This window comes from Podarcis bocagei (genome assembly GCF_964188305.1).
Source record: "Podarcis bocagei genome assembly, chromosome: 5".
In the NCBI taxonomy this organism is placed as follows: domain Eukaryota; kingdom Metazoa; phylum Chordata; class Lepidosauria; order Squamata; family Lacertidae; genus Podarcis; species Podarcis bocagei.
The window spans coordinates 24,825,378-24,850,499 of record NC_138129.1 but is presented as its reverse complement, the minus strand read 5'-3'; the positions used below and the strand labels follow the sequence as shown (position 1 = coordinate 24,850,499).

The following is a 25,122-nucleotide window of genomic DNA, read 5'->3' as shown; positions in this document are numbered from 1 at the left end:
TACATTCCACCTGGTTGTATGCAATAATGTTGCTTGGCATAAGCACCACTGTCTGGTCCTCTTTGTGCTAAAACCAGACATTCGTTCTTGATCTAGTAGCTTCTACTTCTAAATGCTCTTCACTTCATACCTTTTGGGGGGCGGAGCGGCAGAGGGGTTCTCAAAGCAGCCATCAGAATTAGGATGGCCAGTTGAAAACGAGGACAGGGTTTCTGCACCTTTAATGTGTCAAAGAGTGAGTCTGAGCTTGCGGAACAAACTGCACACCCATCAGACTCCTCCCTCATCTATCATCAACTATTCCACCAGGCTATTAGGAGAGAGAAGTGGCAATGCAAGGACTCTCTGTCAGCTCTGATGAAAGGCCAGAAACTTTTGGTGCCCTTTTCTCCTTGAAATCTTGCAGTTCTGGCTGATCATTATAGGAACTCTGAATTTAAGAACAAGAGCTTGAGTTGGGTTTTTATTTCCTCCTCCCTCCAAATCCCTTTTCCTTTTCTGTGGTGCATTGTAGATTGTTGCAGGGATGTGTTCATCAATACAGTCGTACCTTGGTTGTCAAACGGAATCCATTCCGGAAGTCCGTTCGACTTCTGAAAACATTCGGCAACCAAGGTGCGGCTCCTGATTAGCTGCAGGAGCTTCCTGCATTGCAATCAGAAGCCGTGGAAGCCGCGTCGGATGTTCGACTTCCAAATAACGTTCACAAACCAGAATACTCACTTCCAGGTTTGCGGCATTTGGGAGCCAAAACATTCAACTTTCAAGGTGTTCGGCTTCCAAAGTATGAGTGTATTCGTAAGAAATTCGCAAAGCTTTGTTTTCATTCCCCCCCCCCCCCAAGGGTAAGATAAAAATGCTACAAGCAAACAAACAATTAAAGGATTAGGGCCTCATTTTCACCTGGCTGGTCACACACACTGTCCTGGGATTGCTGTGGTCTCCTCCTCCCACTCAGCAGTTTTTGTGCTGGATGCATACCCTGGTCATGACCCCATTGATCTCAATAGGACTAAAGTGTGTGTGACTTAACTTAACTTAGTATGGATCAAATCCAGCATCTTTTAAGATTGTGGCTTCAGGCATGTCACTATCTCAGCCTCAATGTCCCATCTTCAATACAGGGATAATTATATTGACCTTACAGCATTGTTACAACAAGTATTTCTGACATAATTAATGGAAGCAGCTTGAAAATTTAAAAATCATTAGCAGTAATAGTAGAATCATAGAATTTTAGAGCTGGAAGGGACCAAAAGCATTATCTAGTTCAACCCCCTGTAATGTAGGAATCTTTCTGCCCAACGTGGCGCTTGCACCAGTGACCTTGAGATTAAGAGACTCATGTTCTACCAGCTGAGCTATTTAGTAGTGTGGCTATGTTACAGGGATGCTTTCTTATAAGACTTTCTGCTCGTTCCATAAAGATCATTCTGGTTACTCATGTTTCTTATAGTGCCAAAAGTTATACATTGGAAGCATCCCAGAAAATGATTAAGAAAGAGTCACAAGGACCAGCCCATTCTTAGTTCCTTCCTTGTGCAAAGAAAAGCTATGTTCAAGTCCCAACACTGAACATTCTCTGCTGTTTTAGCAGTGTTTTTGCAGCAGCGACAGCAGTAGGTACAATCTTGGGAGCTGAGTCATGCCTCCTGGAGCCAATTAGGGCAAATTTTGTTTCCCTTGAGGGGCTGGCTTTTCAGCTGAACTCTGCTGTTTATTGATTCATAGTGGAACAGGGTATGTGTGAATATTTGTTGATGGTTATCTTTGCTTGGTGAGACAGTATCCTCAGAGAGCTGATTCCAGTGATACATTGCTCTGCTTACACATTGAAGATGTTAAAGGGGCATGTTGTTCTGTCCTGTATGCAACCAAACTGCATCAAAATTTATATGCATCAGGGGTAGGGGAGCTTTCTAGCCTGAGAGCCACATTGCCTTATGGGAAACCTCCCAAAAGCCACACTGCCAGTAGTGGGCAGGCCAGAGGATACATTAATCCATGCTTTGGAAACCTCACGGTTGTGCTATTGCAATGCCCCTTACACTGGGCTGCCTTTGAAAACGGTTTGGAAGTTTCAATTAGTGCAGAATGTGAATACTCAATGGATGACAGGCATCATATAATATAGCATCAGTTCTGTTACAACTACAGATTACGCTTCTGAATTCAACTCAAAATGCTGGATTTGAACTATAAAGCTCTTCAACACTCAGGACCCTGGTATCTTCTGGGTCACACTATGAATTGACGTGGACCATTAGACCTTCTTTGGAGGCCCTTCTCCAGCCCCTTTCGCTGAGGGATGCTCAAAGGGTAGTGATGAGGGAGATGGCCTTTTCAGCTGTGGGATGCACTCCCTAGCAAGGGTTGCCTGGTACGTTTGTTGACATCTTTTCAATTCCAGATAGAGCAGTGTCAGATTTAGGGCAGTGTGAGCAGTTCCTCTACACAAGGCGCTAAGCTGAAGAGGCACAAAATTGAGAAGATCCATGATTGAGAAGATCCATTTGGGAGTGCCAAATTTTGGCTTCACTCAGGGTGTAATATTACCAAAGATGACCAAAGTCCGCCCATGGCAAAAGGCTTTTCCCAAGCATTTGATAGACAGAGATTATGTTGTTTTGTTATTAGTGTGCTGGCAAGCTTCCAGCAGCTGTTATGGGGCTTGCTTGCTCTGTTTTTATGGTATTATGTATTTATAATTATGCTTTTAATATGCTGCAAGTCACTTGGAGACTGTTGAGTAACAAGTGACTAACCAGTCTAATAAATACATTTTTATCTGTTGTTGTTTTCCCAGTGAAGAACTTTTAGACTTGAAGAGCCATACTTGTGAATGTTGTTAGTGTGGGGGCAGAGAGCAGAGGATATTAATTTCCAACTCAAATGCACACCTAAGGTAGCCTCTTTCATTCCATTTACCCAGGAAATGCAGGGGGAAATTCAACAATTTAAACATGCGGGACGGGTTGGGGGGAAGTTGCAGACATGAGGAATTCAGTGTTGGACTGTTACGATCGTTCTGTCAAGTGCAAGCATTTCTTGAGTTATTATTTAAAATTTTATACCGCCCTTCATCTGAGGACCACAGAGCGGATTACAATATAAAGGCAATGCTCTCAGTTCTCCTTTCCTCTCCCTGCATATAGGACTCAGCTAAGGTAAAGGGTAAAGTGACCCCTGACCATTAGGTCCAGTCGTGACCAACTCTGGAGTTGTGTCGCTCATCTCTCTTTATTGGCCGAGGGAGCCGGCGTACAGCTTCCAGGTCATGTGGCCAGCATGACTAAGCCGCTTCTGGTGAACCAGAGCAGCGCATGGAAACGCCGTTTACCTTCCCACCGGAGCGGTACCTATTTATCTACTTGCACTTTGACATGCTTTTGAACTGCTAGGTTGGCAGGAGCAGGGACCGAGCAACGGGAGCTCACTCCATCACGGGGATTTGAACCGCTGACCTTCTGATCAGCAAGTCCTAGGCTCTGTGGTTTAACCCACAGTGCTACCCGCATCTCTAGGACTCAGCTGCACAGCTGCAAATAAAACGTTTTAAATGTGTTGTAAAGTGCAATATGCAAATGTGACACTAGATGGTGACAGTGAGTCATGCAAAATTCAATGCATTTTTCAAAACTTTTTTTAAAAGCATTTTCACAGTGTTTTTTATGTGTATAGATTCCACCATAGTTTGGGGAGTTCTCCTCATTCCCCCCATCAGCCAATTTAAGAGGCAAATGGGGGAGGATGGGGGGAAACGCTGTTGCGCTAGCAGGACTTATTACTCCCGCTAGTGCAACTATTTAGTTGAATCCAGCCCAGAAATGTTATTGAACAAAAGGTTCTCCTTTCTGCAATGATTAGTAGAGAACATAGGATTCCGCCTTATATGACATCCCGACATCTGAGCATTGTCCCCTTGATCTGGCAGCAGCTTTCCAGGGTCTGAAGAGGAGGTCATTTTCATCACCTGCTACCTGATCTTGTTATAACTGGTGATGACAGGGCTTTAACCTGTTCCTGGCAAGGAGTGTGCTGTCTCTGGGCTACAGAGCTACAGCTACAGACTGCTATCACAGGGGCAGGCAACGTAACAACTCTGGGTGCACAGGCAGTGATAATAAGAGTGGAATTGGGTTTCTTTGTGACTCCTTTGCTCCCCATGACTCACAGTTGTGTTGGCTTTCTGCACGATCATGGGAAATTATGAAATGAAAAGGGACAGGCAGTTGGGTTGAGAAGCAACGTCATTCACCGGGGGGGATGTTTTTTCTTTCCTTCTGTTGCTCAAGGCAGGTTCTTGTGTGAAACAGCATGTTTCTCAAATACAGTTCAAGAGAGCCTCTATGTAAGGTGTTGTTTTCTCTAGGTACACAGTTAGCAGATTGGGTTTTTTATTACCTGATGTAATGGCTCACAGAAAACCAATAAGGATCCTGAGGATCTAATAACTCCTTGCTTCACCCAATTTCTTCTTTAAAAAAGAAATGGATGTACAAGTTGATGGTATAGCAGATGAATAGCCTGCAAAGCTAAATACACAACAACCTAGCTTCACACTTCATCTGATCCTATCACCATTCTACACTCATTGGTCAGGGATTAATTACTTCAAAATCCCTTGTGCTAGTGCAACTCAAGGATCAATCAGCAGAGGGAATCTACAATGGGAATCTACAGAGCCACTATTCCACTAGGCAGAGTTGGAAGATTGCTGTGGAAGACAAGCAGAAGAACATTATTATTACTTTCCAACAGGAACAGGAAACACCTGTATACACCTAAATGCAATTAAGTTCAGTGCCACCTAGTGACTAAAGCTTGTAATGGCACTATCCACCCAGAAGTGAAGTTTTGCCCAGATCCTGCGCTCATTTATCAGTCAGTTCCATCCTACCTCTGATAACAGCATGTTTTGCCTTTAAGAAAGGTGGCTAAAATTAAATACATTTAACACAGTCAATAAAGAGTTCCCGATGATTGACTCTCCTCTACTCCACCACCGGTCATGGCACACTAACAGGAATATATAATCCCCAGAAAGGGAAGACAGGTCTGAAATGGAAAAATCATGCATCATTTTCTGCATCACACTGCCTCCATGTCTAGAGAACTAGGAAGCCACAATTGGAAATGATGGTGGGAAACTATGAACAGACAATACATGCCAAAAAATCAGGGAGGGAGAGGTAGGCTGATTTGCAAGACCCACTGTGGATCATTGTGGGACAATTGTAAGTTGCTTTAAGCTGTTTTTAATATTGTGTTGTCATGTTGTGTTTCAGTGTTGTAACCTGCCCTGGGATTTTAGGGAGAAGGGATGGTAATAAATTAAACAACAACAACAATGGTTGCCAAATTGTGGGACAAGTGCTCTCGTGGCTATTTGGTGCTCATCGGAGCCCCCCAAAAGAGGACTCAGGACAGCAGAAGCAGCAGGTGTGGGTCCTGGGCTGCAGCCTGTGGATGCCACCTGCTGGCGTCAGGCCTGCAGAATCAGTGATGGATGGGGACCAGTGTTCTTTTGAGAAATCGCTGTCATTGTTTCCCCAGGGCTCTTGGGTATCATCCACAAAAGACAGCAGATAAACAGGTGTAGCAGTGCCCAGCATAAAATTTGCTGTGCAGGGAAAGATATCTTTGTTTCTTCTGTGTCATGGTGAACAGCAAACAAATAGGTTTGCAATCCCATTCCTGTGTGATGCCGTTACAAATTAGGGCACTTCCATATGACCTGTTTATGTTATTCTGATTTGTTTGCAGGGAAGTTAGATGACATTGTGTCAAAGCAAGTGTTACCCCATGCTTTTCAGTGCACTCTCCTATCAACCCCTCCCCCAATCTTGGGGGGGGGAGTGTTTCTGCATAAGATGACCGACCCCATCAACTATTATTGTGCAACCTGAATTTTCTGGCATGTGATTAAATCCCACTTAAAAATAGTAACGCTCTGACAGCGCCCTTATTCCAGCTCTCATGCTGTTCGATTAAGAACAATGTCTGTTAATGATTGACAGTAGATCTTAGATGCCTTAACCTTAGATGTATTCTCATCTTTGAAATCACCAGGGGGCACACGCAATGAGGATATCTGCCAATGGGTCAATATCTCATGAGGAATGAGGGTCTGTATGCTGCCCTAAGGCCTTGCCACAAGAGCAGTAGCAAAAGTATTCAAGGTGGGAGGAAGACTATCTCAGTAACTCAGTGCCCTCCTGCTCCTGCCCCCAGTTAGAGCTGCTGCAAAAATGAACCACATAGATTTGAATCACAGCATTGCTTGAAGCACAGCACCGTTCTATTCTGCCTTTGTGCTGGGCCTGGGGGTTAACCCGAGCAATGCAGTCCAGGTCCGATCCTGAATCCAAGGATTCTGCGAGGAGTTGGTCTGACAGGGCCAAGGCAGGAAACCAGGCAAGGTCAGGTGCAGGGTCTCAGGCAGGTTCTAGCACACAGCAATGTTGCTCCCACAATCTGGGACGGGGTCCAACAGCCTTTTATCTCTGTCGGGGTAATGGCCGGTCCTGATCCCCCGGTGACTCACCTCCCTGTCTCACCCGAAGGCGAGCATTCCTCCTGCAAGCACTCAGGTCTCTCCTTCTTTCAGACCTTAGTCTCTGCAGCTTGGGAGATGTTGGTGGGTTACTAGACCCAGAGGCCGCCTCAGCCTCTCCTGACCCAACTGGTAGTGGAGCAGCTGTAAGTGATTGCCCAGCTGAAGGCAACGAGGTAATCCCTGCATCTGGAGCCAGGGCAGGCTCAGGCCCCTGACTCGGCCCAGCTGGTGCTTGTTGCAGGGGCACCTGTGCAGACTGGGTCTCTTCAGAATCAGGCCCCAGACTTGGTTCAGATGTTGCCTGAGGCAAAGGATCCGGTGCAGACTGAGACTCCTCTGGTTCCGAGTCCGAACCAGAGTCCCAGGCCATCACAGCCTTGGTCAGACAACACCTGGAATAGTGTGTCCAGTTCTGGGTGCCACAATTTTAGAAGGATATTGACAAGCTGGAATGTGTGCAGAGGAGGGCGACCAAATGACTGAGGGACTGAAAACCAAGTCTTACGAGGAATGGTTGAAGGACCTGGGTATGTTCAACATGGGAAAGAGGAGGCTGAGAGGAGAAATGATGACCATCTTCAAATATCTAAAGATGGAGCAAACCTGTTCTCTCCTGCTCTGCAGGGTAAGTCTCAAACCAATGGATTCAAGTTACAAGAAAGGAGATTCCAGCTAAACATCAGGAAGAACTTTCTGACAGCAACAGCTTTTCGGCAGTGGAACAGTCTTTCTTGGGACAGACTTTCTTAAAAACCTTCCTTGGAGGTTTTTAAGCAGAGGTTGGATGACCACCTGTCATGGATGCTTTAGCTGAGATTCCTGCGTTGCAGGGGGTTGAAGTAGAAGACCCTTAGGATCCCTTCCAACTCTACCATTCTATGATTCGAACTAAATTTGGGGTCCGAAAGGCTGCATCTGTCATATGAGGATAGCACAAAGTCTTCTTGACATTCATTGCTCTGCACACTTTTGCCTCTGCCCCCGCTCACCATTGGCCTGTGGCCCCCGGTTGAATAAAAGGAAACACAGCCCTCAAGCTGAAAAAGATTCCCCACTCCTCTCTTAAAGCCTAAGAGATGTATTGTAGCTTTAATGGACTAGAGCCCATTTCATCAGGTGCATGGACTCCATGGAAGCTCACACAACAATAAATTGAATCATCTTAATGTCTCTTAACTCCTTTTATAGCTTTTTGCTGTCACAGACTAATATAGCTACCCATTCTGAAATACATCCCATTTGCAGGGTTAGCACCAACTGATCAGCGAAGAATAAAATAAAACATTTAAAGTATGCAAAGAGTGTGTTTCCTTTTGCCGGTGTGCACAGATAGTGCCTTATCCTATGCGCCACTTACTTGACTTGAACATTAACTCCCACTGAGCTCAATGACGATTTCTCCCAAGTTAATATTCATCAGAGTCTAACCTTAGAATTAGAAGGCGCAGTTTCTGGGTCAGGAAGCTTGACTTCTAAATCCAGGCGGCTTTGAGTCCCATCATCTCATTTTTTACGAATTTAATGCTGGCAACATGCAAACTAGGTTACTAGATCAGAAATCAAATGGCAACGTAATGCCATACTGAGAGAGATTGTTAAAACAAAGCCCTGTCATTATGAACATAGGAAATGTGAATCCTTGAGGCAGGCAAACAGCTCTAGTCACAGTGAGGAAAGGGGGTTGGGGAAGACAGCTGGAAACTCCTTAAACCGTGGATTAATAAATAATAATACAACAGATTATTCAGGCTTTGCTGGAAGGAAAAACATGCATTTATAATATTCCGCACAAGGTTGTGATCTGCCTCAATAGCTCAGTTGCATTCCGTGAAACCTAAGAGCAAGTGCTCTGTTTAGATTTCAATTCAGCATTAGCCTTAAGGCTCTGGGTGAGTTACAACATACTTAAAAACCAACAAACCAAAATAAAATCATTGCATACTATGTGCCCACATGTAAAGTGGTTCCCCATGTTTAATCTCTTTTCCTTTCGTAACAACTTTAGTCCTAATCCATCAGGAAGTCCTCTTGTACAAGCCCTGCTGAAACCAAGGAGGCCAGGCCATATTTGCACTTTGTACTAGGGAGGCTCTGGGTAAAGCTAAAGCTGCAATTCTATGCACACTTACCCTGGTGTAAGTCCCTTTGAACTCAGTAGAATTTACTTACAAGGAGCCAGGCTTATCAGAATTATAAATGCTACGTGTGGTTATAATTAAGAATACTTAGTATTTATACTGAATGCAAAAGCAAGTTGCTTCACAGATATTAAGCTGCTGCAATTCTCACAACAGCCCTGCAAGGTGGGTCAATATTATTATTCCTATCTCGCAGATGGGGTGCTTAAGGCTAAGAAAAAGTGACCTGCCTAAGGCATTCTAGTGAGTTCATGATTCAAACTGAAGACTTGCAGCTTTGTGGTTTGGTCTCTGGGGTGAATGTCATACCAGATCTCTGAAACACGTCCCACTGAGATCACTTTTCTCAGAGAGAAGCACATCACATAAGCTAAGCAAAGGAAAAGGTACACTACATTGGTATGCATGGCTAAGGGCTAAACTGCCACAGTCCCTTTATTATCACCAGCCAAAATATCACAACACAGTGAGCAAGCATTTGAGTCCACCAGAGATCTTCATCAGGCTGGGTGTTATGCAAGGCGGCTTGCTATTGAAGCAATAACGTTTGCATTGGTTTGTTTGTTTTTTAATTTAGAATGGTCATTTTTGTTATAGAGTTACAGAACTATAAAAATCAAATGGGGAACAGCTTCGTTGGTAGAGCATGAGATTCTTAATCTCAGGGTGGGTTTGAGCATTCCTGCACTGCAGGGGGTTGGACTAAATGAACCTTGTGGTCCCTTCCAACTCTACAATTCTATGATTCTAGCCTATGGCTCTCCAGAAGTTGTTAAACTCCAACTCCTAGCATCCCCAATAGCATCAGCAACTGTCAAGGATCATAGGAGTTGTAGTCCAATCACACCTGGAAGTTCCCAGGTTGCCTATATTGTACCTCTTCGAGAACTTCTAAAGAGGCGTGGCTGTGGAGGCATGAATTCACCACCACACCTCTGAGTCCTATGCACACATTAACTGGCAGAAAACTTCTATTTCACTCATGCATGGGGACTTCAGTATAAACAAGTATGGGGCGGGAGTCAGGCTTCACAGCTGCCATCCTAGGCATACTTCCCTAGAAATAAACCCATCAGTGGGATTTACTTCCGAGTAAACGGACCTGGGCTGCTTGGTTGCAGCTTAGCCCATTGCGCAAGAAGGGGGAACAACTGGGAACCAGGGCCGACCACCCCACAAGGCAAGCTGAGATCTTGTCTGCGTAATTCTTGGCGCTGCGGAACCTCGATGCCTGTTCAGATCCCTGCCTAAAAGTCCACCATCCCCCTCGAGCCAAGCCTTCTCCAAGTGCGGGCCGAGCCGAAAAAAGACACCCACGACGTCAGTTCGTTGCTTGCGGACGTCACGCCTTTGCTCACAACTACGCCATACCCTCTCCAACTCAACTCCCCCGGCAGGCAGGCAGAGCCACCGCGGGCTCCATTTTTTGTTGTTGTTCCCGTCGCCTCTTTTAGAAAAACTAAGCGGGTGCATGATCCCCGGTGATGATGATGGTGATGGAGGTGGAGGCGAGGAGGAGGCGGCAGCTAGCGAAGGAAGGCGGGGGAGTTCCCCTCCCTCCTTAAAAGCCGCTTCCGGCCCCGCTGCCATATTCCTTTTTTGGAAAGGGGAGGAGGAAAAAGAAACCGAGAGAAAGAGAAATGAAATACTGTATAAAACAAGGCAGTCGAGGCTGACGGTGGTGGCAGCCGCTGCGTTTGCAGAGACTCTCATAGCGTAGCGCGTCGACGCCAGGGCGCCCGGTGCCACGGGGACGGGCCTAAGGAGTGGCGCTGGTGGCGACGAAGCTTTGGATTCCTTGCTGGATGCTTCTGCCGGAAAAGAGCTTGAGGGATCTCTGGAGCGAGGTGGGGGCGGAGAGAGAGGAGACGGTGTCGGAGGCGCAGGCGGGCGTGTACCTCGGCTGCTGACCTCACTTCTCGAAAGCGCTCCAAGTTCACCATCCCTCTCCAGCCAGTTGCTGATCTCCAGCCTTCTGCGCACCGGGAAAGGTTGCTGTGGGGCAAAGGCATCAGGAGACCGGCTCTGTAAAGGCGCACGCCTCTCTGGAAAGAGAGAGCGAGCGCGAGAGCGCGCTTCCGGCGCGCGCACACACGCATCCTCCCTCCCATTCACTGGCTCGCTCCACACAAAGCGAGCGCCTTGGTTTCTCTTCCATCGCGGCTCTTTCCAAGCTATATGTGCGAGAGGAACTCCGGGACGCGCCGGCTGGCCAGCGCCTGAGCTCTCCGGGTCCTGCCTTTGCGCGTCGTCTCGCCTCTCTGCGATCCCGCCCCCCGCCCGCCTTTTTTTTTTTAATCGGAGCCATCGATTCATTTGTTTGCTCCCTGCTTGGCCCCGCTGAAGATCTGGCCGGTTCCCGTGGTTGGGAGGAGGAGGAGACGGGGCGAAGGAAGGAAGCCAGGCGTCTCCATCTGGCCCCCGCGATTCTCTCTTGCCACCAGGAGACTTGAAAGAGAGAGGAAATAAAAGGAAGGTAAGTGTCTGCCGGGTGCTGCGGGGAGGGGATTGGACTGCTGGGCTTAATATCCCGGCGTCTCCGGCCGGGCGTGATCTTGACTAACTAAGCCTTGGTTGCAACTGACTAAGCGAGCTTTGTTAATATCCTGTTCTTGGAGAGAGGAGGAGGAGGAGGGAGACTGCACGCGAAAATCAAAGCCGCAGGACCAGCAAACGTTATTGCTGCTCCCCCTGAACCCCAAAATTTCTTTTGATAAAGGCAGCATTCATTCCCTGCGAATGGCACAGATGGGTTAAGTCCCGAGTCTTTTTTGCTTTTTAAAGGAGGCAACGAAAGGTGTCTCCTGATACGAGTTGTTGTGATGGTTCTGCTTGCTGGGCTTGGGCTTTTGTTTGGGGAGGGGCGCGTGGAAGGTCAAAACCGCCCGGAAAGGAAGCGAAGAGTCTTTCCCCGGGTCGTGTTGTGCGCGACTTGGTTCCGATACACTTTCTTTTGTTACGATTCTCCGTCTGCTTCGGCGGGCATGATGCGCCGCTCGCTCCCTAATCTAGGACTGTACTTTCTCTCTCCCCCCCCCCCGCCCACTCCCACACACTCCCACTCTCGTAGTATATATTCAACCCAATCTCTTGGGCAAAGGAATAAGGTGGGGGAGAGGGGTAATCTGGGAGCTGTATCTAGGCCAAAATATGAAATATTTATCATGCCCGCTTCGGTGGTTTTTCCAGTCCAGCTCCTTTTATTTTTTAATTTGCTATTGGTAAAATATTCATTTTCAGGGGGGCGAGAGAGTACGAGTGTTTGTGTTTATGTTGTGGCAGTATCGTTCTAGGAGCACGCCTACAACGCTTTTCTTTAACCTGGTCACGCCTTAAAACTGGTGGCAGCCTGGCAGGATTTAATCTCGTGCAAAATTGGGGTGCTACTTAATTAACTAATAAATGGGGAGATCGCCGCCTCGTAACTTCTCGCTGCTGTTTTTATTGTGTGTGCGTGCGCGCGCGCGCGCGGCGTGAAGCCGGCGGATGCAATGTGAGGCAACCCAGTTTATTGTCACATAAAGGCGACGTCCGTCATTCTCCAGGAGCGGAGGTTGGGCAATCTTCCCGAAGACCTTTAAGTGAGAAGGGCAAAACGGTGTGTGTGTGCGCGCGCGCGCGCTACTCTGAAAAATTGCAAAGAATTCGAGAGGGGAGCAGAGTTAACTCCTTAGTAGCTGCCAGAGAAAAGAGCAAACTGGTATGTTCTGTGCGAGTGGAGCGAGGATGTCCTCTGTAGGAGTGCCTTTTTTTTGTCACTAGCAAGGCTTCAGGTGCCCTTATTGTTCTCTTGGGGGCTCTTGTGTCCCTTAAAGTTGTGTGTTCTCCCACTGCAGGATCTTCTTCTCCCTTCAAACTTGCTTGGAGTGCAATGCACGGAGTGTCCAGTGCAAATCAGGACATATTTCTGTCCGTTTTATCTCGTGTCACAAACTCACCTGGTGGCCTTGGTCAAGTCCCTTGCTTGTCTCAGCAGGCATACGGAGAAGATCCTAGACCAAGCTTTACAGGGTTTGTTTGAAGTCTTGCTGTGACATGATGTTACGGGAAGTGCTTCACACCCGTGGAATGTGCTGCATAAATGCTAAGGGTGAATATAATGAAGGGTCCTTTGGATTAAGTCTTGTGCAACCTCTTCCACCTCTTTGCAGCCTCTGGGAACCCATGTAAAGCCTCACCTGAAGGCCAGGGAACCCCTGGCATGTGAGATGGCATGTGGGGAAGAACTGCAGCGGAAAGAGTGGTGGGGAATAGCAAAATCTGGTTGGAAGCAAATGCACTCAAGCAAGCTCAAATCCAGCCAGTATTTTTGGGTGACTTACATGCTGGCACTTGATGTGTGCATGTGAAATACACAATAGGAAGGAGGAAGAATGTCTTGATGGATCTCTGCTCTGATTAGGGTCATCCAACTACAGTCAGCCAGATGTCCCTGGGAAGCTTAGAAGCAGAGCATGAAGGCAACAGACCCTCTCCTGGCAGCTTCTGGCATTCAGTAGTATATAATATTGTTAATACTATTATTGCTATTAATCATCATCGTTATTTATTAAACCTAGTAGTCACTTGTCACCTGAAAGGTCTCCAAGTAACTAAGCATTGAAGAACATATATTGAAATACTTTATAAAGTTTTTTTAAAAATCATATAGATCATTGACATTCCATACAGCTTATAAAAAAGCAGCCCTGCCACAATAACAGGGATAACAGCATAGACAACACACTAACAAAAAACCCAGACAAAATGATATTCTCACCCACTAAACAAAAAAACAAAAAACAAAACTCAAACACTGATATGCACCCTTCCCTAGCCCAGAAGGCAGCCATGTCAGCCCAGGATATAGATATTTAAAATCTCCCTACCTACAGCCAGAAGTCTTGGCCACAAGTTCAGCAGCTGCCAATGAGTGGGGTATGGGTCCTCCAAGGATGATCTGGTGCTTCTCCTTTCCTTGCAAGGAGAGCAGCAATAAATACAGAGAGATGGCAAAAGTTTGCCTGCTTTGCAGTCTTTCTGGCTGTTGCTCCTCTCCTCTCATTGTTGGGGGCCTAGATCGGCGTAACATACTGTGCCATATAGATCTGTGGTCACCAACCCTGTGCCCGTGGGCCCAAGGCATCTCCTAAGACTTTCATTGATGCTCCTGGCATCATCTGGAGGGTCACAGGTTCCCTTATCCCCTTATCCGCCTTATACCATTGATCAGTATTGCCTGCACTGATTGGCAGCCGCTCTATGGAGTTATCAGTCAGGACATTCCCAGTCCTACTGGGAATTGCCAGGGATTGAACCTGGGACCTTCTGCATGTAAAACGGATGCTGTACTACTGAACCACAGCATTCCCCAAGGGCCATGGCCATCATTCATGTCAGTGAATTCCACAAGGTAATTATGGAATGTGTGTAGAATATTTTCCCTTTTTGCCTGTCCTGAATTTGCTGCCAGTCCACTTCTGATGCAATGTCAGTTGCCCCACATCCAGCATATGGGAAAGAACTGAAAGCTAGGAGTGCTTTTTTAAAACAAACGAACAGGAATAAACATACAATTAGAGTGACAAGACCCCTTGGAGACTCCCACATTTTTGGGTGGCATAAGGCTAACCCCCTATAATTTTTACACTGCACATTGCAATGAATCTGTAGTCCCTTTTTAAGGTGCCACAGGCTCCTCCTTACCTGTGCTGCTGCCATTCCATGATAGACATGAGAGTTCCCAACACCAAGGACTGACTCACATGCATGCACACACCTGCCAGGGTCTGATCCTGCTCTTAATCTGGCTCACAGATGAGTATGTGTGTTGGCTTTTTTGATAAGCATTGCACTTCATGAGTCTGTAGGCCTAGTTTCAGAGGCTGGCAAGGTTGGGCATTTGCCAGGGCGCAAGATCCAGAAGGGGTTCCACATCCCTTCCCATTTTTACTTCAAAATAAAAAAATTCCTTCCTGTAGCACCTTAAAGACCAACTAAGTTAGTTCTTGGTATAAGCTTTCGTGTGCATGCACACTTCTTCAGATATCCAGGATGTGATTACTTCACTCAGAGTATCCAGGATGTGGAAAGCTATGACCGTTTTCAGTTTGTATGCCTTCCCTCTTCCAGGCTAGGGAGACCCATTAAGGGTGCCATGCCCGAGAGTCTTCAGAATCCTGGAGCGCCATTCGGCAATTGTTAAGCAGAGGCGGCTTGCCCATCAAGATGAATGGGACATTGCCCCACCAACCTCATCTATCCCCCCCCCCCGGCTGTCTACCTCCTTAGTAAAGGTAAAGGTACCCCTGCCCGTACGGGCCAGTCGTGTCCGACTCTGGGGTTGCGTGCTCATCTCGCTCTAGAGGCCGTGAGCCGGCGCCGTCCGAAGACACTTCCGGGTCACGTGGCCAGCGTGACGAAGCTGCAGCTGGCGAGCCAGCGCCAGTGCCGCACACGGAAACACCATTTACCTTCCCACTATAAAGCGGTCCCTATTTATCTACTTGCACTTAGGAGTGCTTTCGAACTGCTAGGTGGGCAGGAGCTGGGACCGAAAGACGGGAGCTCACCCTGCCGCGGGGATTCGAACCGCCGACCATACGATCGGCAAGTCCTAGGCACTGAGGTTTTACCCACAGCGCCACCCGTGTCCCATCTGTCTACCTCCTTACTTTCCACCAATCCAGGGGTGGCACCTCTACCAGTCTCCTCCTCCTCAGTCTCAATGTTGCATTTGAAGAACTCCGCAGGGAGGAGGATAATACCAGAATTAGCTGGTTCTGTCTCTCATTGGCTTTGGCGCCACCTACTGTTGACCTCCCATCCTTTTGCACCACTGGTGGGTTCCAGCCGTCACTGTTGTCAAGTAAGCTGAAAACCCTGCCATGTCTAATCAGTGAGGGCTCTCTTGGGCATGGGAGTCATGACTTGGTTGCCAAGGAGTATGTATTGGTGAACTCCTTAAGATTCCCCCCCCCCTTAAAAAGAAAGAGGAAAAAGTATAGGCCAAAACTGTCCCATTATGAGATGAGCGATTAGCAGCATCGGTCAGCTACTCGGCTGGATTTCCAGGACGCTTGAAAGCCAAGTGAAAATGACTCTTGTGGTGAAGCATCTCTTCCAGCTGTAATAAGTCAGGGAGTGCTGGTTCCTTCCTTTCAGTTTTAAACCAGGCTAGCTCTTTCATAGCCCTTTTAGGGCCATTCTGTTGCCAGCAGGGAACTATACAGTAAAGCGTGTAAACTGTACAGTAAAGTGTGTATGTCCCACGGAGGACCTTACAGTCTTCAAATGAAAACATCTTGGAGATCCTGGGCCACAGGGAGGTTAGACCGGCCTCAACCAGAGCCAGGGCTTTTTCGGCTGTGGCCCCAATCTGGTGGAACGCTCTGTCACAAGAGACTTGACATCTTTCCACAGGGCCTGCAAGATGGAGCTGTTCCACCAGGCCTTTGACACAGTCTGACCCCCTCTCTCCTTCTGTAATCTTCGTAGAACTCTAACCCAATGGTTGCCATTAATTTGATTCTGAATTGATTCTAGAATGTATTTTAATTAATTGACACTGCAATTTTTAGTACACTATGCTATTTTTACCTGTTGTTAGCCGCTCTGACCCCGGCTTTAGCTGGGGAGGGAAGGATACAAATAAAATTTATTATTGTTATTATTATTGAGATTCTAATAATCCTAATACACACTATTGTGATATACAGTAGCATGCTTTTCAGTAGACAAGAGCAGGAGTGGGGAATTTGTGGCCCTCCAGATCATAGAATCATAGAATTGTATAGATTGAAGGGACTCCAGAGATCATCTAGTCCAACCCCCTGCAATGCAGGAATATGCAGCTGTTCCTTAGGAGGATCAAACCTGCAACCTTGGCATTATCAGCACCAGACCCTCATCTGGAGCAAGTGCTGCTATGGTAGGATACTCTTCACTTGACTTGAATTATTTCTCTTCTTTCAAAACCATGTGGGATAAGGCTTATCAACGTCTTCCAAGGTAAACTCTTCCATTGTTCAACTGATTGGTTTTAAAGGGGGGAAACTTAGATTGAGAGGCAGTACAAATCATTGCTAGAATTAGAAAATGTTTGCTGCTTTCGTTAGAAAGTATTACTAGTTGGCCTCTTTTGATCTAGAGATCAGTTCTTCCATTTTTGGGTGGGGGAAGTGAAGACAGATGGATATCTAATATGAAATGAAACTGGCTTAACAGCAGGGAAATGATTCACTTTTTCTGCCCTGAAGAATTCTGTAAGCATGTTGACTATTGTTTTGGTAGTCTGAATCCTAGCTGTACATCTTAGACCCATGAAACTGTCATGTAAATTGAAAGCCGGGTTAATGATGGATAGTGGTTGGCATAATTGCATGCTTCATGGTCCATACTTTCCCAGAGATGAGTGCACACCTAGGTGCATCTTCAGTCTGGAATAGATGTGAAAGTGATTCTTCAAACATGGAACACACGGAACAGGAAGTTAATTGTCCCAATCAAAACAGTTTTCATTCTGAGCATTCTAGAAACATCGGTTTCTTCAGTAACAAAGTTGGGTGCTGTTTAGGAATGATAAAATAGGTTGCAAACCACTTGATTGAGGTTGAAAACCCAGTGAAATATAATTCTGACATGGAACTTGGAAGTAATAGGTCATTGGAAAGTCACTGGTGACTTGCTCATGGGTGAAGTCTGGAATTCCCCTCCATCAAGGGATGACCTGGCAGTTGCCTAGAGGTACCCATTGAAAACAATGAATCACATGTCCTAGTTATCACTATTCACATCTTCTCCTGAACAGGAAGGGATAAGGCATACACACATACACACCACTGGGTATTAAATATAAATCATTTGGGTGCTCAAAAGCAGCATTAAAAACTCCCATTGTTCTAGGCGCATTTTGCGACGTGGAATTTCATTAGTGTGAGCAGTTCCTGAGCTCTGGATGCAGTCCTGCACCTAAGATTTTGGATTAAAACTGCAGAGTGGAAGGAAAGAAGGATCCTTTTCTGCCTTCCCACTTCCAGCTACTGAAGACTGGAGAAGTCTCTCTCTTAAGAATATTAGGGGGGTAGGCAGGGGAAGGACTAGACCATGTGAAAAATGAACATAATATTTTAGCTGCAGTTCATTCATTTTCAGCTTTGTATTCTCATTATAAAAAAGCGTGCCCAGACATTCCGTTGTTCATAACCTAGGTTTAAGGTGCCATTTAGCTCCCAGCTTTCATATCTCAGTTTCTAACACAGCTCGAAAGAACAGGTACAAAAAGGAATGCACACATTTCCCTAGATAAAGAAGGAAATGAACAGCTTGTGTGTTCTACTGTTCTAGGACTAGATGAGGTATGAAATGATGCTTCAGTCCTAAATGGGTGTCTCTGTGTGTGGGAGCGGCTCTGAGCAGTTTGCTGTGTTTGACATGTAGCTTTTCAGCATCTTCCTAGCTAACAGACCCAGTCCAGATGTTGTGCATCCTTTTGGACCAGAATGCAGCCTGCTGATCAACTTTCCTATCTTTCAGTTTTATGCTCACCTATTGTTACTGGTAGAAGGGTCTGGGGATCCCCTCCAGGCATCCTTTTTATTGTGCATTCATGATGGCATCAGGGTGGTTCTGTGCAATCCCACTTTCCATACTCCAAAGGTTTTGGGGTGGTCACAACTGTTTTATTTCCAGACTACAGTTTACAGTTCTGCATGAAAATTTCATAAGCTAAATATTTTCAATAGCTTCCTGCTGAAATCTTGTGCTGGTTTTCTCTTGTCCTGCTTTTGTTGCACCGTAGTGCAAGAGTGCCCCTCCAGATGCAGTAATTAGGAAAGCACTGCAGAACAACTAACACAGAGGAAATATGTGTGGATGGTCCAGTATTAACCCACCATAGGGACACAGGTGGTACTGTGGACTAAACCACTGAGACTCTTGGGCTTGCTGACTGGAAGGTTGGTGGTTCAAATCCCCGCAATGGAGTGATCTCCTGTTGCTCTGTCCCAGCTTCTGCCTACCTAGCAGTACGAAAGCACACCAGTGCAAGTAGATAAATAGGTACCACTGTGGCAGGAAGGTAAACAGCGTTTCCGTGCACTCTGGCACTTGTCATGGTCCTCTGTGCACCAGGAGCGCCACATGCTGGCCACATGACCCAGAAAGCTGTCTGTAGACAAAAGCCTGCTCCCTCAGTCTGAAAGCGAGATGAGCGCTGCAACCCCATAGTCACTTTTGACTGGACTTAACCATCCAGGGGTCCTTTACCTTACCTAAACCCACCATTAATGTGCTATTATTGTGCCAATGCCATATATTTGTGCCAAATTTTTTTTTTGGGGGGGGGGAAGGGGCCTGAGAAGGAAGTGCAGGGGAGAACATCTGGAACTGCAGCGATTTTAACTAGATTCATCAGAGAAAGAGGTGATTCTGAGTTCTGCCTGCCTGAGTTTCTGCAATCTGTAGGAGTAAGTGCTGTTGTGCAGTGCCCATTCATTTGTGCTGGGAAACTGCCCTGGTGCATTTCGTGTGAGGAGATTAGATTGGCTTTCTTGGTCATTCAGGAAACCCTAGGTTGAGTACTTATTATTGGTTTGCTAATGAGCACCAGTCTTTTTGGGAGGAGTACACAAGCGGAGTTCCCTGAAGTGACCTGATTTAATCCAGCTGCCTCTCTTTCCTTTGATAGACTTCTAAAGGAACACACACACTATTTTTAAAGCCTCTTCTACTAATGTCTACTAAGCCTCTTCTACTAATGTCTACACTTCAAATTTTATTTCTGGCATGAATTTAGGAAATTTGAATGGCTATCTAAAGATCTATTGTTTCCTGCGCTGCCTACTTTACAGCTCAGTTTGTAGCTGGCGCTTTTATATCTGGTGGAGAATCTCAGGTGACCTCACTTCCTCAATGCTTCTGGCCTCCTGTTGCATAGCCTTGCTGGAAAGCCTCCTGGTGATCTCTCCCTTCAGCTGGTGTTAAAACCCTTCACAAGTTTCCTTGAAAAGTGGGCACCTCTCTTCTGATTCCTCTAAGCTAGTGGCTGTAGTCCAGCGGGTATATTTAAAAGGAGCTATTTGGAACTGCTTGCTAGAATGAGTTAGTCAGAAAGCCTTTCCCGGAACTTCTGGAAGCAGCTTGTGGGTGTGAAGCCATCTCCCTGACACTCAGTTTTTATTACGTGCAGGGGGGTTTTGCACTGGGGGAGCTTTAAACATGCAGCGCTTCACTTGTATCTTAAACTGGTGCAGTGTAGATTCACAATGTTATGTTGCTGGTTTGATAAATTGGTCTTGGCGATGTTCAGACCTGAAGATATGGTGGTGCTTCTGACTGGAGAGGTGACTCTTTTCTCATCCTTTCATGATTTGATGGTCAGTGATATTAATAAAGCAGCCTTTTCTAAACTGGTCTTCTGTAGAAGTTTCGGGCTATAACTCCCATCAACTCCTACCAGTGTGTTCCCCACTCCATAGTTACAGGTAATGGAGACTTGGAACCCTATGATGCAACCTTCAAAGCTTTCAAAGAACTGGAAATCTACTGGACCCCCCACTCCAACCCCACCATGGCAACTCCACAAGAGGGACGTGGGTGGCGCTGTGGTCTAAACCACAGAGCCTAGGGCTTGCTGATCGGAAGATCAGCAGTTCGAATCCCTGCGATGGGGTGAGCTCCTGTTGTTCAGTCCCAGCTCTTGCCCACCTAGCAGTTTGAAAGCACATCAAGTGCAAGTAGATAAATAGGTACCACTCCAGCGGGAAGGTAAACGGCATTTCCGTGCGCTGCTCTGGTTCGCCAGGAGCGGCTTAGTCATGCTGGCCACATGACCCACTATCTGTGGACAAACACCGGCTCCCTTGGCCTATAGAGTGAGATGAGCGCGCAACCCCAGAATTGTCCGCAACTGGACCTAACGGTCAGGGGTACCTTTTGGAAGTACTGTCCCCTAGGTGTGTGTAAGGAGATCTGTTTAACACTGTGAAGCAACTTGAAAAGCCACTCCTAAATTGTAAGCAACATTTCAAGGGAGGGGGGACCCCAGCTATTAGGATCTGCTTTAGCTTCTTCCATCTCTTGAAATGCACATTGCTAATCAATTGATTTTGCTGGGGGGCAGAGGGTAGTTCTAGGAGCTAATTCATACGGCTGGTTCTACGGCTGGTTCACAAATACTTCCTAGCCTAAGTGATGTAATGTTGTCCGCCATTTGGGATGTCACAGATGATTTGGAGATGCTTTGCTGAACTGGTCCTGCCATGTAGGAGCATACAGTGGTACCTTGGGTTACATGCACTTCAGGTTACATACGCTTCAGGTTACAGACTCCACTAACCCAGAAATAGTGCTTCAGGTTAAGAACTTTGCTTCAGGATAAGTGCTCTGGCGGTGTGGCGGCAGCAGGAGGCCCCATTAGCTAAAGTGGTGCTTCAGGTTAAGAACAGTTTCAGGTTATGAATTAAGTACTCAACCCGAGATACCACTGTAGATTCATACCCTATGCTTAGCTCTGTGGGAGCATCTTGAAATGGTCTGCTCTCGACTGCTGCCTAGTCCATTTCTGTAATGGATGTCCTTTTGTTTTGAAGGATTAATATAATGATCCATATTCATCTTGGCTCTAAACACAATTATTGCCTCGCATTTCGAAGCATTATGGCACCATATGGCAAGCCACCCGACTCATAATGTCCCCTAATCTTCAGATTTTTGCTTAGCACCCTTAAAGATCATGCCATTGTTGCCATTCAGAGTCTCACCAGTGTGCTTGCTATCCATTGCTAAATGAGGTACCGTATGTACTTGAGGAAAACTGAAAACAAATCAAACTGTGGTCATGTGATCCGAAGTGTGATCATAGCATAAGACTGGGATGTGGGAAGTTATGAGATCTAATTCTGTCTCTGATGTGCATTCCCCTTAGGAAATTTATTTAAACCTCTGTTGTCATCAACTTCCCCTTTAGTAATATGAAGTTGAGATTTAGTGTATCTCAATCTGAGGAAATGTTTTTGAAAAACTGGCTTCCGAGAGTGCTGTCTGTGATGCTCCAAATGTACAGCTATTGGTAGGACTATTTCCAGACTAGGAAACAGCTATTTGCCTGGTTACCTGAAGCAAGCAACAGTCTCCTGGGTAACAAGACAAGGAAGCCATAGCTGGGTTCTTCCAACATGCTCCAACATGGGGCTACTTTTGAAAACCTTAGGAAGTTTCACCTGGTGCAGAATGCAACCACAGTGACGTTGTTGGGTATGCACACTTATCACATTCCACCAACATCTGCACTGATTACCAGTTTGCTTCTGGGCACAAAGTTTGGATGACTATCTTTTATCGAAGTCCTAAATAGCTTTGGCTCAGGATACGTTGGGGATCATCCTGCCTCCTCCCTAAGATCAGAAGAAGTCCTTCTCCTTGTCTTACCTAGGATGAGAACGTATATGAATGAGACAAGAGAGAGTGAGCCTTCTTGGTGGCTCCACCTATATTATGGAACACCTTCCTCCACAAAGTACAGTTGGCTCTTGTGCTCTTTTTTGCTGGTTGTCAAATACTGCAATATTCCAGCAGGTTCTCATCGTATGTGGTGGATAATGTCCCCCCCCCCCCAGTTTTAATTGCTGATCCTGCCTCCTTGGCTGATAGTTTAATGTTTTTGTTCATTGGAAATTGCCATTTAAAATGTCGGGGAGCCAAGGGCCACATTCCCTTCTGGAAAATCTTTCAAGGGCCATGTTCAAGTAGTGGGTGGGGTCAGAGGCAAAGGTGGGCGGAGCAAGACATGTAAATGCTATCTTTTGCTCATTGGCCAGTTTCTGGACATACTTGCACAGACCTCCCCTAAGTTTGCAAAAAAAAAAAGTATCTGTGTTTAGGGATTGATTCCTGTAATTCTCTGGCCACCAAAATTATTTCAAGGGCACAATGTTGCAGTGCAGCAGGTTTTTGAAAGTCAGGCCTGATTGAGATTAGCTTAATTTCATAACACTTTGAAGGAAAGTTTTCTCATCTTCTGTCTTCAGAGTACTAAATTGTAATCAAACTCTTAGGAACATTGGAGCAGCAGCCTTATACATAGCCAGACAGTTGGTCCATCTAACTCCCTACTGTCTACACCAGGGCTAGCCAACAAGATGCCCTACAGATGATGTTGGACTTCTAACACCCTTCACCCCAGCCAGTGCGGCCAATGGCCAGGAATTATAGGAGCTGGAGACCCAACAACCTCTGAAGAGCATCGTGCTGCTACTCCAGGTCCACAATGACTGGCAGTGGCTCTCTAGGATTTCAGGCAATGGTTTCTCCTAGCCCTACCTGGCGAAGGTGAGGGTTGAACCCAAGCCCTTCTCTGTGCAAAGCAGATGCTCTGAAAATGAGCTGCAGCCCTTTCCTCTTACTTTCTCTCTCTCTCTCTCCCCCTCTCCAGTTCTTAACCAGGTGAACTTGCATCAAAAACCCAGCTTCATCACCAGATTACACAAGTCATTAGGTGAATCTGCACCACTATGGTCCTGCAGCTATAGCCTTGCCCTCATGGTGGTTTGAACCATTCCTATCGTGCATTGTCAGTAGCGCATGCCAGTAATAGGCAAGGCCATGCCTGGCTTATGCCTCACCATGTTGCTCATGACAAACTACTTCCCCCCACTACGTTGCTAACTCATGAAATACAAATAATGTTTGCTTTGGGCTAGTCATTCTGATGTTGAGGTTCAGTCCACCTTTTTTCATCTCGTTGGCTACTATGAGAACAAAATGTTGGGCTAGATGGGCCATTGGCCTAATCCTGCAGACTTTCCTTATGTTATTACGCCAGAGTTGCTGGATATCAGAAGCAGTGGGAGTCCTAAATCTCTCACTTTCCTTCCTTGGGCATGGCACACGGATGTCCTTAAGAGTTGCAGAACCCAAAGGAGAGGCGTATAAATTTCTTATCAGAGCCATCTGGGCTGCTTTAGGTGTGACGCTGGAAGGGAGTTGCAAATGAAAAGAACAGCATGCATTCTAATCACCGCCTGGAGAAGTTCTGTTCTGCATTTCTGTCTTCCAGATTGTGCATAGGCTTCAGGTGCCTTCAGATTGCTTCTGCAGTCATCATGTGCTCAGTGGGTGGCCTCTCGGGTCTTGGGAAGCTGCTGCCAGGATTGCTTGAGAGGCACCCCAGTCAGATGAATTGTGGGGAGGCAAGGGAGACGGGGTGAAGTTGCGAGGAAAACCTGGGAAAGGATATTCCTTGAGCACCAGCTTTTGTGTGCAACACTGTGCACTTGCTGGGAGGCGGCAGCAGGGCAGCAAAATCTTGAGTGCCTGTGGGACCTGATTCTCAGCATAATGGCTAAGAGCCTGAGGGTCGTCTCATCTAATGCTAGTCCTACTCAGACTACACCAGATGAAGTTAATGTACCATAAGTTAGTTGTGTCTATTAATTTCAATGGGTCTGTTCTGAGTAGGGCTAGCATCTCAGCTACAGAGTGGGAAGTCCCTAGTCTAAACCAGGGGTCGGCAACCTAAGGCCCATGGGCCGGTAGCAGCCCACCCCTGCTGCCGCCCACTCTTACCGGCACAGTGTGGGGACCGACTTCTGGGTTGATGGCGCCTGTGCACAGTATTCAGATGCTAATATGGGGAAAGCAAAGGTGTGAGCCGAACTTTTCCATATTGTGAACAATTTTATTCAGGGGTTAATAGGAGCGCTCAAGAGTGTAACATGGATCAAGGTTGGCTGTGCTGTCTTGCAGTGGGGGAAACTGGTCTGGCTCTGACTTCAGACTTGCACTATTTACCCTTCAGAGTTGAGACTAAACATTCTGGAGTGTTTAGCCTGTGAGGTACAAAAGCAAGGAGAAATCTTTTGCTTTACAAGGATAGAGGTTTGATTCAAGAACTAGGGAAAAATATTATGCTGCTCCCTTACAAGTAAGCAACTTGTACAGAACTGCTGACTGGATCAAGTGGCAGCTAGGCATTCTGTATCCGGGCCCTTCATTAGGTAAAGAAACACTGTTTCTTCAACAACTCATTTAGCAGCATAAATTAAGTGAATTTGCCAACGTTCTGCCCAGACACTGAGGTCCAGCTCTGAGAGCCTTCTGGCGGTTCCCTCACTGTGAGAAGCCAAGTTACAGGGAACCAGGCAGAGGGCCTTCTCAGTGGTGGCACCCGCCCTGTGGAATGCCTTCCCATCAGATGTCAAGTAAATAAACAATTGTCTGACTTTTAGAAGACATCTGAAGGCAGCCCTGTTTAGGGAAGTTTTTAATGTTTGATGTTTTATCGTGTTTTTAATATTCTGTTGGAAGCTGCCCAAAGTGGCTGAGGAAACCAAACCAGATGAGTAAGGAATGAATGAATGAATGAATGAATGAATAAATAAATACATAAATAAATAAATAAATATTATTATTATTATTATTATTATTAATTAAATGTTTAGTCATGCA

At 46.3% G+C, this 25,122-nt stretch overlaps 1 protein-coding gene across 2 annotated transcripts in view; it reads left to right on the top strand.

Annotated features, from left to right (window-relative positions):
- Positions 1–7,744: 7,744 nt before the first annotated feature.
- SRC (SRC proto-oncogene, non-receptor tyrosine kinase) overlaps positions 7,745–25,122 on the top strand; it is a 93,002-nt gene continuing 75,624 nt past the window's right edge. The window contains exon 1 of one of the 2 annotated variants that reach the window (XM_081196330.1): positions 7,745–11,173. The gene's annotated coding sequence lies outside the window, so the exon portion shown is untranslated. The remainder of the gene's footprint in view (positions 11,174–25,122) is intronic. The other variant, XM_081196331.1, reaches the window with a different exon arrangement.